This window comes from Mastigoproctus giganteus, chromosome 14 (genome assembly GCF_048544385.1).
Source record: "Mastigoproctus giganteus isolate SK-2022 chromosome 14, ASM4854438v1, whole genome shotgun sequence".
Classification (NCBI taxonomy): Eukaryota; Metazoa; Arthropoda; class Arachnida; order Uropygi; family Thelyphonidae; genus Mastigoproctus; species Mastigoproctus giganteus.
The window spans coordinates 51,243,557-51,257,317 of record NC_143588.1 but is presented as its reverse complement, the minus strand read 5'-3'; the positions used below and the strand labels follow the sequence as shown (position 1 = coordinate 51,257,317).

The following is a 13,761-nucleotide window of genomic DNA, read 5'->3' as shown; positions in this document are numbered from 1 at the left end:
AACTGTCCAAGTCAATAATTGTCATCATTTTGATTGTATCTCATATTGTGGATACCTTCACAACGAGTGGCCGAGATATTGCAAAACTTTGAATAAGTAACACTTCGCTGGTGGAGAAGGCTAATGTTACATATTCTCAGCGGGTACCACCACCCAGATGGCACTGATTTAGAGCTTGTTGGCTTACTCATCAGTGGACAGGTACCGTGTTGCTGACAACCCAGTTATGAAGTATAATTCCACAATGTGAGAGATGTCTGATGGTGTATAATAGTATAAACTAAGGCAATTATTTTACATGAGACTATGATTAAGATTTGAACGGGTCAGTGCCTTTGCACTATGTTTTATTTGTGGATACCTTCACAACGAGTGGCCGAGTTATTGCAAAACTTTGAATAAGTAACACTTCGCCAGTGGAGAAGACTAATGTTACATAATGTTACTCCACTGGTGAAGTGTTACGTATTCAAAGCAGTGCAATACCTCAGCCACTCATTGTGAAGGTATCCACAATGTGAGATTCAATTAAAAAGGTGCAAATTATCGACTTGAACAGTTCACCACGAGCAAAAACATGATGCAAAGGCACTGACCTGTTCAATAGTATATTTAATAATATACAAGATGCTTCAAGAGGGAGATAACCTTTCAGATGTTCACAAAACATGAACCATGCATATGACAGTAAATTTTTAAATGCCAAATGATAGATGTTATTATTTGTTTTTCTTTTTATTTATTTATTTATTATTATTATTTTTTTTTTTTTTTTTGAATTCTCGTAAATATAGTGTATTCATTTTGAAAAATGAGTACAACTAGTGTACCCTCAGTCCAGTGTAGTGTCTATGTATACTACAAGGATCCACCACAACCAAAGTCAATTTGCAGTTGGTGTTAGCAGTTTCAATGCAAAATCCATATCTACAAGGGCAAAAGCCTTGTAGATATGTATTTTCTGAGCAGTGCACAACAGATCTACTGGAACAAGTGTGAGAAGGGCAACCAGATTAGTGAATGGAACAAAAGATGGATAGGCTTCAGGTCTGGGCACCTGCATGGAGATCTGATTGAGGTGTTTAAGGCCTTGAATGATTGCGTAAGCTAAATGTTAATGGCATTCTTCCTCTTGCTGAGACTACACATGAGGGGGCATAAATTCCAAATGAGAAAGTATAGTTGCAGTTTGTGTATAATTTGCCTTCACCCAATGGGTGGTTGAGTGTTGGAACATGCTTCCATATGTTGTTGTGGAAGTGGATGGTTTGAATAAATTCAAGGAAGAAGTAGGCAAATTCTTGGAGGATATGGATGGGTGAATTGTATGTGGTTTTTTTTTTTTTTTTTGTCTGATGCTATATAAGATTGCTTTCTTGCATCAATTGCTGCTACTACTAGCTTTATCTGGATATGTGGTAAGAAACAAAAAGTCCCTGGTTGGTGGCTAGGAGGAGCATGAATGCCATGCAGTACAAATTGTATTCCATGCCATTATTGAGCCACTAGATGTTGCTTCTTTATGAATTAGTCTGGTGACTTTGTCATTATATCATACTATATTGTGGAATACCCACCATTTAAGGGCATGTGTGTTTGGTGCATTCTGTGACTAATATGGAGAAAAGAGTTTGTAGCAGATTTTTCTTTTAAACTCAACAGCTTTTAATAATGACATCATAGGAAAAACACAAACAGTGAACTGAGAGGTGGTCAAACATCATTAATTTGAATCATTTAGGGCATCCACCATCAAGTGAGTTTAAAAATTTGTATTAGTATTGTAACATGATGCAAGGGAGCAAAGCTATATGGAACCAACCATAAAAAGGATGGGGGCGATACCCTTCATTGCCCACTTTCTCAGTGGCAGGTGGATGTTTATTCCACCAGTCAGTCTCTCTCTTTGGCTGAAAGCAAATTTCTGTCCTCCCGCTATCATTTTACAATTTAAATTTGTCCCCTTATTTTTGTTGTCTAAGAAAGATCAAGAATGTCTTTAGTTTACTCAACCTTTTCAGTCAGATATGAAATCTTGCAAATGTTGATATTTACAGAACTCAAGTCTTTTATTGATCAGATTGCCATTTTGTGCCTCTAAATAATCTTTTGCCCATTTCTGCACCCTCTGTAACAGATCAGCATCTTACCTAAAATGAGGCTTCCAAACCTGAGTACTCAAGATGTAGCCTAACTATTTCATTATACAGTGGGATAATTACATCTTCATTCCTGTATATCATTAACAGAAATCCTAGGAGGTGTTCTTTCAGTGGCCAGTTTGCATTGTTTTGGAGAACTTCGTCAGACTGTGCAGAGCCTCTAGGTCATTTTCCTCATGAACTGTCTTGAGTTTAGTGCCACCCAAATGAGATATTATTTTGTGATTAGTCATAAGCAGTACCATATATATCATATGTAGTACCAGAGCAACAAAACTAATACCTAGCGCTTCAGCTACAGCATATGGTATTAGCTATCCTATGTGATATTTATGAAAAAATATATATATAATAATAATAATAATTGCCAAATTTCTATTGGTCCAGTTTTAATGAAATTTGGGAAAATTTGACAAATTGTTCTAATGGAGCAAAATATAAAATCTGATGAAAATCCATCCAGTGGTGTTTGAGTCATTACATGAAGATGAATTTACAAATAAATAATGCAAAGGCTATTCAATAAAAAATTATCATAATTTTTCAAGAAAAACCATACTGCTTGCTATTTCTAGATGAGCTGTGGAATTTAATACCAAACCAAGGACCCAACACACGAGGAACAATATGCTGCTGTCAAATTTTGTTCCATCTCAAGAAAACATCAGCTGAAACATAAATGTTAAAAGAGGCTTATGGTAAATCTACACTTCCATATAGCACATCTTGTGGGTGGTTTAGAATGCTTAAAGGTGTACATGTTTCAGTCACAAAAATCAGCAATCCCAAAGCTCCAACCACTGTTGTCACCACAGAAACCATTAACACTGAACTTCACGTTTAACTTAATGGTTTCATGACGTTAAACATAAGAAAAGCACCTGGGGTGAATGGGATCTATCCAGTTACGTTAAAGGAGGCAGCAAGGCAACTAAGCAAACCCTTAGCCATAATTATGAGAGCATCCTTGGACTCAGGGGAGTTTCCCACAGGCTGGAGATGTGCAAGTGTATCCTCAATTTACAAAGGGGGATCGAAGGGTGACACGAGTAATTATAGACCAGTTAGTTTAACTTCTGTTCCGAGTAAAATAATGGAATCACTGGTTAAAGATGCATTGCAGGATCATCTAGACAAGACTGCAGCAATAATTCAGACACAGAATGGGTTTGTTAAGGGAAAGTCTTGTCTGACAAATTTGATAGGATATTATGATGTGGTTACAAAGGAACTGGATGCAAAAAATAATTTTGATATCATATATTTGGATTTCAGGAAAGCTTTTGACACTGTTGCGCATGGAAGACTATTGTACAAATTGGAGCAGAATGGTATTAAGGGTAAGTTGTTACAATGGATAAAAGGATGGTTGAGGGAGAGAAGACAGAGGGTGGTAATCAATGGGTGCTGCTCTTCGTGGACTAATGTTATTAGTGGAGTCCCACAGGGTTCGGTGTTGGGTCCACTGTTGTTTTGTATATTTATCAATGATATTGATGAAGGTATGTCAGGCTTAACGTCGAAGTTTGCAGATGATACAAAGTTGGCAGGGTTGTTAATGACAGCAATGACAGTGTGCTACTGCAACAGGATCTAGATGCCGACCGGGCTAGCCGAGTGGGTAAAGTACCTGCCCGGCAACCCGAAGGTCGCGGGTTCGATTCCCGCCTCGGGCTTGGATCAAAGTACTGCAAAAAACCTTGGGAGGTGCAATATGGCCACAGAAGCCGATGCGCCAACAACTACCAAATCAAATCAAAAAAATCAGGATCTAGATAATTTGGGCAGGTGGGCTAAGAAGTGGCAACTGAAGTTTAACCTTGACAAATGCAAAGTACTGCATATGGGTAGAAGTAACCCCAGAGAAACATACCAGCTGTGTGGTACTACACTTAAGGTGGTAGAAAATGAAAAGGACCTGGGAGTAATTGTGCAGTCAGATATAACGTTTTCTGAGCAATGCAGACAGGCTGCCAGGGCAAGTCATGGGTTTTGTCAGTGATATATAGGAATTTTGCTAGCAGGGAAAAGGAGGTGATTGTCCCTATTGTATAAGGCAATGGTCAGGCCACACCTTGAGTACCTCGTACAGGTCTGGAGGCTTCATTTTAGGAAGGATGTAGATTTGCTTGAGCATGTACAGAGAAGGGCAACAACTTTGGTGAGGGGGAATGAAGGGATCCTCTTACCAAGAGAGGCTTAAGTTCTGTAAATTGCAATGGCTGGAGACTAGGCACCTGCTCGGTGATCTGTTTGAGGTGTATAAGGCCTTGAATGGGTTAATCACGCTAAATTCTGATGGGATCCTTTCACTTGTTGAGATTACGAACCTAAGTGGGCATAAATTCAAATTAAGAAAGGACAGATGTAGAATAGATGTGCGGAAATTTGCCTTTAGCCAGCAAGTGGTTAATTGCTGGTACAAACTTCCATCTGTCGTTCAGGAAATTGATAGGTTGAATAAATTTAAGGAGGAACTGGACAGGCATTTGGAGGGAATGGTGTGATATTTTATTTATTTATTTTTTTAGCTGATGCTGCATATGCTCATACACTTGCTTTCTTGCAATACATGCCACTACTACTACTACTGCTGCTTCTGTCACACGCTTCTTGATTAGACCGGGGTTCGCTCCCGTCACCACCAAATTCGGAGGATGCGAAAAGGTCAGGGAATGACCACCGCGTATTCCCGCAGCAATATGGCCTTAGCTGCTAATGCTCCTAAAAACCAAAATAACAAATAACTGCTTCTGTAATCATGAGAGAAGATTGCCATATAACAGTAATACAACTTGCAGAGATATTAAGAATATCAGTAGAAAGCGAGCATGATATTCTCTATGGCTATTTGCATATGACGTGTTTATGCACACTGGATTCCGAGGTACTCAGACGCGAGTACACGGACTAATAGTTTAACAGTAGCTGCTGGCAGAGGTGAAAGTGATTCTTGCACTGCGTCTATTGAAATGAGCAGTAGCCTGGAAAACAAGATGCAGGGGATTCCAGAGACTGCTGGGAGTCATTGCTGCTGAAATAGGATCTAGAAAAGTTGAGGAGGTGGGCTGAGAGGTGGCAACTGAAGTTTAACTTTGACAAATGTAAAGTTCCGCATATGCCCAGAGTAATGTATCAACTGTGTGGTACTACACTGACAATGGTAGAGAGTGAGAAGGACCTGGGGGTAATTGTGCAGGCAGATATGAAGTTTTCTGAGCAGTGCAGATGGTCTGCAGGAGTAGCTCATGGTATCTTGTCAATGATATACAGGAATTTTTCTAGCAGAGATAAGGAGGTGATTATCCCCTTGTATAAGGCAATGGCCAGGCCACTGTATTGAGTACCGTATACAGGTCTGGAGGCCTCATTTTAAGAAGGATGTAGAGTTGTTGGAATGAGTACAGAGAAGGGCAACAACATTAGTGAATGGAACAAAGGGTTGCTCTTATGAAGAAAGGCTTAAGTTTTGCAAATTACAGTGTCTAGAGACTAGGCACCTGCGAGGTGATCTGATTGAGGTGTATAAAGCCTTGAATGGTTTGAGCATGCTCAATGCTGATGGGAAATGCTCTTGCTCAGAATAATCGCCTGACAGGGCATAAATTCAAATTGAGGAAAGAGAGTTGTAAGAAATATGTGCAGAATTTTTCCTTTAGATAGCGGGTGGTTCATTTCTGGAACAAACTTCCGTCTGTTGTTGTAGAAGTTAATAGCTTAAATAGATTCAAACCAGAACTAGACAAACATTTGGATCGAGTAGATGGATGAAATGAGAAGGGTGTATTTTTTTTGGCTGATGCTGTATAAGCTTGCTTTCTTGCATCATGTGCCTTTGCTAATACTAATACTCACACCTGAGCAACAGCAATTTTGCATGGAGGTTTGTCAGGAGCTGCAACAGATGTTACTGAAAATGGTGATGTTTTACACAAGGTGATAACATCAGATGACACATGGCTTCATCATTTTGACCCAGAGAGTAAGCAACAAAGCTCTGTTTGGAAATCTGCATCATTGCCAACACACAAAAAAAGGGCAAAAGTTGTGGCTTCTGCAGGAAAGGTTATGGTCGTCTCTTTTTTTTGACATTCAAGGAATGGTTTTCTAGCATGTTGTGTCATGTCATACAACTGATATTGGGACTTTACTACAAAACTGTACTGTACACTTTGCAGGATCACATTCATTGCAAATGATCACAACTGCAAACAGGTGGGTGGATGCTGCATCACACCAGTGCAAGAACTTGCATTGCTCATAGTGCCATCGAGTACTTAGTCAGCATTACTTTCAAATGTGTTCCTCATCTGCTCTAGAGCCCTGACCTTGCACTTGGCGATTTTTTATTTATTTATTTTATTTATTATTATTTTATTTTATTTTTTTTCCAAAGTTAATGAAGGAGCTACGAGGAAAACATTTCCAGTCATCAGAAGAAGGTGTTAAGATATTGGAAGCAATTGTCAAACGCATGTCAAAAAAATGACTTCCACCATGTTTTTGAAGAATGGTAGAAACATTGGAGTAAGTGCATTTCATCAAATGGGAAAAGACCATAAAATGTGGATTATTAATAAATGTAGGATTGTGAAAACAAAAATTATGATCAACCCTTGTAATTTCCAGATTTCTGTTGGTCTGATTTTGATGCAATCTGCAATGACAGATATGAAAATTTGGAAATGAAAGACACAGATATAAAATTTCCTAAAAATCTGTTCAATGGGAGTTAAGTTTTTACATGTAGACTGACATGGTGATAGCAATGGGCACATTATGCACAAATGCTAATGCACCAAAAATGCATGCATTGGGCTATACACCAATGGGCCAAAACATTATGACCACTTACCTAATATGATGATGTTGGTCCTCCACATGCAGCCAAAACAACTTGTACCCAGCAAGGCATGGACACTACAAGGTTTCTAAATGTGTCTTGTGGTAAAGGTAGAGGTAAAGTGCAGCCATTATCAATCCACTGCAGGATGGAAGCCTCCTCAACAATTCATGCTGAGGGAAATGGACCATAATTTGCCACGTTGGTTCAGTGCGGGTTGGCAGTTCGACCGTATTCAGCAGTCAGGGGCCTGAACCCTGGTCTACTCAAAGAGCGTGTGCTACTGCACTCCCACTCCTGACCACTCGGCTACGGATATCTGGTACCAACACGTAACCAGCAGATCCTTTAACTCTTGTAAGGTCCGTGGTTGAGATGCCGCAGATCGGAGTTGCTGTTCCAACACAAACCACAGATGCTTGATGTCTGGGGAATTTGGAAGCCAGGGCAATACCTGGGAGTCTTCCTCGTGTTCTGCGAACCAGTCTTGAACAATCCAGGCGGTGTGGCATGGCGCATTATCCTGCTGAAAGGCAGCACCACCAGAGGGGAAGACACTGCCATGAAAGGGTGTACCTGGTCAGCAGTGATGTTTAGGTAGGTGGTAGACATCAGAGTGCCCAGCACATGGATGACTGGACCCAGGGTATCCCAGCAGAACATTGCCCAAAGAATGACACCACCGCCACCGGCTTCTTTTTGTCCCACAGTGCATCCAGGCACCATCACTTCCCCAAGTAAACGATGCACGTGTACCCAACCGTCCACATGGTGCAACAGGAAATGTGGTTCATCGGACCAGATGGCCTTCTTCGAATCACTCGGGGGTCCAATTTCAATGCACAAGTGCCCATTGTAGGCACTGTGGCCAGTGAACCATGGTTAGCATAGGCACTCGGAGCGGCCTGTGGCTAGCAGCCCCATTTTCAGCAGGGTTCGGTGTACTGTGTGTTGTGACACATTACTCCCATCACCACCATGTAAATTAACAGCAAACCCAAAAACCTACAGTAAACACAAACTAGTGTGTAACCAAGTCATCAAGGAGGTGGGGGGGGGGTTAGGCAAGCTACAGCAGATTACAAGAAGGCTTTGGCTAAGAATGCAAATAAAAGTAGCAAACAATTCTTTTCTTGCGTTTACACTAGAAAGAAAGGGAAGAACATTATCCAACAGTTATGCATTCTATAACTATTGATGTGTTTGTTTTAGACAAACTGAATAAATATTTTATATCTACATTCACTTGCAAAGAAGTTTTTAGGGATGGGAAGAGCACAAGTACACCAAGTAATAACTGGCAGCTAAATGATTTTGTGACAGCTGAGAAGAAAGTGAATGAGAAATTGTTCAAGCTGAAAATAAAAAAGGTATCAGGGGCTAATAGAATCTGTCCCATCAGCCCTATGTGCCCTGTAAGCTTGACTTCCATTCCATATAAAATAATTGATCACTGGTTAAAGATGTTCTGCAGGATCAACTAGACAGAGTGCATTTATACTGCAGTCATATGGATTTCTTAAGAGGTGAGCTTGTCTGACCAATTTTAGTGGAGACTGTGATGCAGTAACAAAGGACCTGGATGTAAAAAATAATTTTGATATATATTTGGATTTCAGAAAAAAAAACTTAATACTTTTCTACATGAAAGACTGCTGTACATATGGGAGCAGTGTGGCATTAGCGGCAAGAAATAGCTATGATTAAAAGAATGGTTGAGTGGCAGAAGTTGGAGTGTCTGTCAAAAGGCTCAGTGCTTGGTCTGTAGTTAATTGATATTGAGAAAGGCATATCAGTCTTTGTCTAAGTTTACAGATGATACAAAGGTTGGGGGAGCATGGTTCATGAGAGAAATCAGGTTATGGTACTGCATCAAGATCTGGAAAAATTAGGCAGATGGACTTGCGAAGTGGTAATTGAAATTTAAAAGTGACAGAGTACTGCATATGTGTAGCAGTAATTCCAGAATCACTTATGAACTGTGAATAATAGTAGTAGTACTAGCAAATGATGAAAGAAAGTAAACTTAGAAAGCAACACACACACACACACACACACACACACACTTCACCTATCCTTACCCTCCAAAATTTTGACTAGCCCTTTCTTGAGTTTATTTAAGCAATCAACCACCTGTTGGCTAAAGGCAAAGTCCTGCACATCTATTCTGCAACCATCCTCAACTTAAATTTATGCCCCCGCATATTTGGGTAGGCTCAGCAAGAGGAAAAATGCCGCCATTCACAGTAAACTTACTCAACCCATTCAAGACCTTAAATTACCCAGCAGGTATCTAGCCTCCAGATGCTGCAATTTGCAGAACTTAAGCCTATCTAGGTAAGTGCACCCTTTTATTCCCTTCACCAATCTGGTTGCCCTTCCCTGCACTCGTTCCAGCAGATCTGTGGCCTAACCATGGCATTATACAAAGGGATAATCACCTCCTTATCCCTGATAGCGAAGTTCCTGTATATAATTGACAAAACCCCATGAGCTGTTCTAGATGAATGTCTCCACTACTCAGAGAATTGTATATCTGACTTTACCATTACTCCCAGATCTTTTTCATTTTCTTCTACCCTGACTGTAGTTCCACATCGTTGATAAGTTACTCTGAGATTACTGCTGTCCATATGCAGTACCTTGCATTTGTCAATGTTACAATTTAACTGCCATTTCTCAGCCCATTGACCTAATTTTTCTAAACCTTTCGGTAGAAAACCATCGTTACTGTCCATGGCCACCTGGCTAACCTTCATATCATCTGCAAACTTGGACATTAAGCCTGATGTACCTTCATTAGCAAGGGCACATGATGCAAAAAGCAAGCTTATATAGCATCAGCAAAAAAAAAAAAAAGAACACCTTGAATCTGTTTAAGCTATCAACTTCAACAACAACAGATGGAAGTTTGTTCCAGCAATCAACCACCCCGCTGGCTAAATGCAAACTTCTGTACATCTATCCTACAACTGTCTTTCCTCAGTTAGAATTTATGCCCTGTCAGGCGATTATTCTGAGCAAGAGCATTTCCCATCAGCATTGTGCACGCTCAAACCATTCAAGGCTTTATATATACCTCAATCAGATCACCTTGCAGGTGCCTAGTCTCCAGACACTGTAATTCACAAAACTTAAGCCTTTCTTCATAAGAGCATCCCTTTGTTCCATTCACTACTCTTGTTGCTCTTCTCTGTACTCATTCCAACAGCTCTACATCCTTCTTAAAATGAGGCCTCCAGGCCTGTATACAGTACTCTAGGTGTAGTCTGACCATTGCCTTATACAAGGGAATAATCACCTCCTTATCCCTGCTAGAAAAATTCCTGTATATCATTGACAAGACACCATGAGCTACTCTTGCAGACCATCTGCACTGCTCAGAAAACTTCATATCTGCCTGCAGAATTACCGCCAGGTCCTTTTCACCCTTTTCCACTGTCAGCATAGTACCACACAGTTGATACGTTACTCTGGGGTTACTGCTTCCCATATGCAGTACTCTACGTTTGTCAATGTTAAACTTCGGTTGCCACCTCTCAGCCCATACGCTCAGCTTTTCTAGATCCTGATGCAGCAGCGTACTGTCATTAGTGTCATTAAGAACCCTCCATCCGTTATACCATCATCAATATCATTATAGAATACAGAAAATAACAACAATGTACCCAACACTGAACCCTGAGGGACTCCATTAATAACATTAGTCCACGAAGAGCTCTTTGACTTGGCCTTTTTCCAGTGCACCATTAAACACTAAAACAACCACGAAGAGCAGTGTTCATTGATTACCACTCCCTGTCTTCTTCCACTCAACCGTCCCTTTATCCATAGCAGCAATTTGCTCACAATGCCACACTGTTCCAATTTGTGCAGCAGTCTTCCGTGTGCAACAGTATCAAAAGCCTTTGTAAGATCCATATATATGATATCAAAATTATTCTTTCCATCCAATTCCTTTGTGACTACATCATAGTATCCAATCAAATTGGTCAGACAAGACTTCCCCTTAACAAACTCTGTCCGAGCGATAACTGAAGTCTTGTCTAGATGATCCTGCAGTGCTTCTTTAACCAGTGCCTCCATTAATTTCCCTGGAACAGAATTTAAACTAACAGGTCTGTAATTCCTGTATCTCCCTTTGAACCTCCTTTGTGGATTGAAGTCACATTTGCACATTTCCAGTCCATTGGTACCTCCTCTGAGTCCAAGGAAGCTGTCATAATTATGGCTAAGGGTTTGCTTACTTCTTTTGCTCCCTCTTTTAATATAACTGGATGTATTCCATCCACCCCAGGTGCCTTTCTTATGTTTTGCATCTAATGCATTGGTACTGCATGTATTCTATAAGATTGGTTAGGCAGGACTGCACTTAACAAATCCATGCTGTGACTGCAGATTAATTACATTCCTTTCCTGATGGTCCTTCCTTACTTCTTTAAACAGTGATTCTATTTTTTTCCCTGGAATAGATGTTAATCTGACATGTCTGTAGTTACTCATGTCACCTTTCAAATCCCCCTCTATGAATTGGGGATTCATTTGCACATCCCCAGTTCATAGGGACCTCCCCTGAATCCAAGGATGCTCTCATAGTTATGGCCAAGAGCTTGCTAACCTCCTTTGCTGCCTCCTTTTATATGATTGGATAGATCCCATTCATCCCAGGTGTCTCTTTTATGTTCAGCTTCAATTTCTCTTCCACTTTCCTTTCAGTTACCACAAAGTTAATTAGCTCCTCGTTGAAGTTTGATAAACTTCTGACATCTCCTGTCATAAAGAATTCCTAATGTGAATGTAGATGCAAAATATCTATTCAATTTGTCTGCAACCTGAGCAGGGTCATTATCAGTTAACCCATTGACATCACTTACCCAATGTGATTCAATCCTTTGCTTCTACTGTTAGTGTAAGCAGTCTTTGCTGTTTTTCACTGCATTCTTCACCAGAGACTTCTCATAATCTGCCTTAGCTTGTGTAATCTTTGTGACTTGATTATAAACTAATTTATATCTGCCATAGGCTTTTGTATCACCTGATAATTGATATGCATACCATGCACTTTTTTTTTTCTCTGTCACGTGTCTCAACAGTTCATTTTACATCCATTTAGGTCTAAGCCTTAAACAGTATTTCTTTGTTAGTATGAAAAAACCTTGTAGCTTCTTTGATTACTTCCCTGAATGCTTCCCGTTTAAAATTGCTGTTGGTAACATCATCAGTTACTTCTACTGCATAGAATTTCAAAACTAGCTGAGACCAGCTGTAGTCACCCTAATGAAAGCAAACGCTTTACTCTTTACAGTAGTGATGTCTTTAATTAAATTCCGCATTAGTACGCTATGATCACTGGCACCCAGTGTGTCTTTTACCTGCATATTCTTAATGCATGTAGAATCACTGCTGATTACCAAATCAAGAGTACTGCTTCCTCTTGTAGCTTCTCTGACATGCTGTTGTTTGGAAACAGTCATCCAAGAATTCTACAAGTCTTGCTAGTGTGTGAGTGACCAACCCACGAAATCCAGTTAACATATTAAAATCACACGTTATAGGACATTCTGATTTACTGGCCCACTTTATGGTACCACATTCAGGGTAACAAAGAATGAAAAAGATATGTTGTTCTGTCAGGCATGAAGTTCTCTGAACAGTGCAGATGATCTGCTATGACAGCTAATGGGGTTTTGTCAATGATGTAGAGAGCAGTTCTCAACCTTTTTTAATACTTCTACCACCAAGGCCAAAATTGAAAAATTTTGGTACCTCTCATTAAAATATGTATTTGTATTAATAGGAAAAGTCAAGAATATTCGCATAAGGCTATGTTATAAACTGTAAAATAATTGATTATTTTACAGTTTTAATTTTATTTAATTTTAATTGATTTAATGTGTTTGAGCTTGTTTGACAGTAGTTAGTTTCTTTATATCTGGTTCTATTTTATTTAATTTGAAACGTAAATTTGGCTCCAAAGTGAGTCTTGTTCTACATTTGTTTTTTAAATACAGCATAAAAGAAAATCCTGTTTTGCATAAATATGTCGAACAAAATGACATTAAAAATTTTATTACTCTTTCTGAATTTTCTTCAAAATCTTTCTTAATCTGAAAGTTGCCCTTTTTCTTCAGAAGAAAGATATTCTGGTACATAATCTGAAGAAAATGGAGTTTTCTTCAGATACACAAACAATACTTGAATAAATCGAAGATCACACAATAAAGTCGTCAATCGCCCGCCGATTTACATCAAGGACTACACTGACAGTGGTAGAGAATGAAAAGGACCTGGGAGTAATTGTGCATACAGATATGAAGCTTTCTGAGCAGTGCAGACGGTCCGCAAGAGTAGTTCATGGTGTCTTGTCATTATAAACAGGAATTTTTCTAGCAGGGATAAGGAGATGATTATCCCCTTGAATAAGGCAATGGTCAGGCCACACCTTGAGTACTGTATACAGGTCTGGAGGCCTCATTTTAAGAAGGATGTAGAATTTTTTGCAACGAGTATAGAGAAGGAAACAAGATTAGTGTTGGAACAAAGAATTGCTCTTACAAAGAAAGGCTTAAGTTTTGCAGATTACAGGGTCTGCATACTAGGCACCTGCGAGGTGATCTGATTGAGGTGTATAAAGCTTTGAATGGTTTGAGCATGCTCAATGCTGAGAGGGCATAAATTGAAATTGAGGAAAGACAGTTTTAGGATAGATGTGCGGAAATTTGCCTTTAACCAGCAGATAATTGATTGGGGGAACAG

The 13,761-nt window shown here is 39.6% G+C and overlaps 1 protein-coding gene across 1 annotated transcript in view; it reads left to right on the top strand.

Moving 5' to 3' along the window:
* tou (bromodomain adjacent to zinc finger domain 2B toutatis) overlaps positions 1 to 13,761 on the top strand; it is a 914,913-nt gene that overhangs the window by 874,660 nt on the left and 26,492 nt on the right. The window lies entirely within an intron of this gene.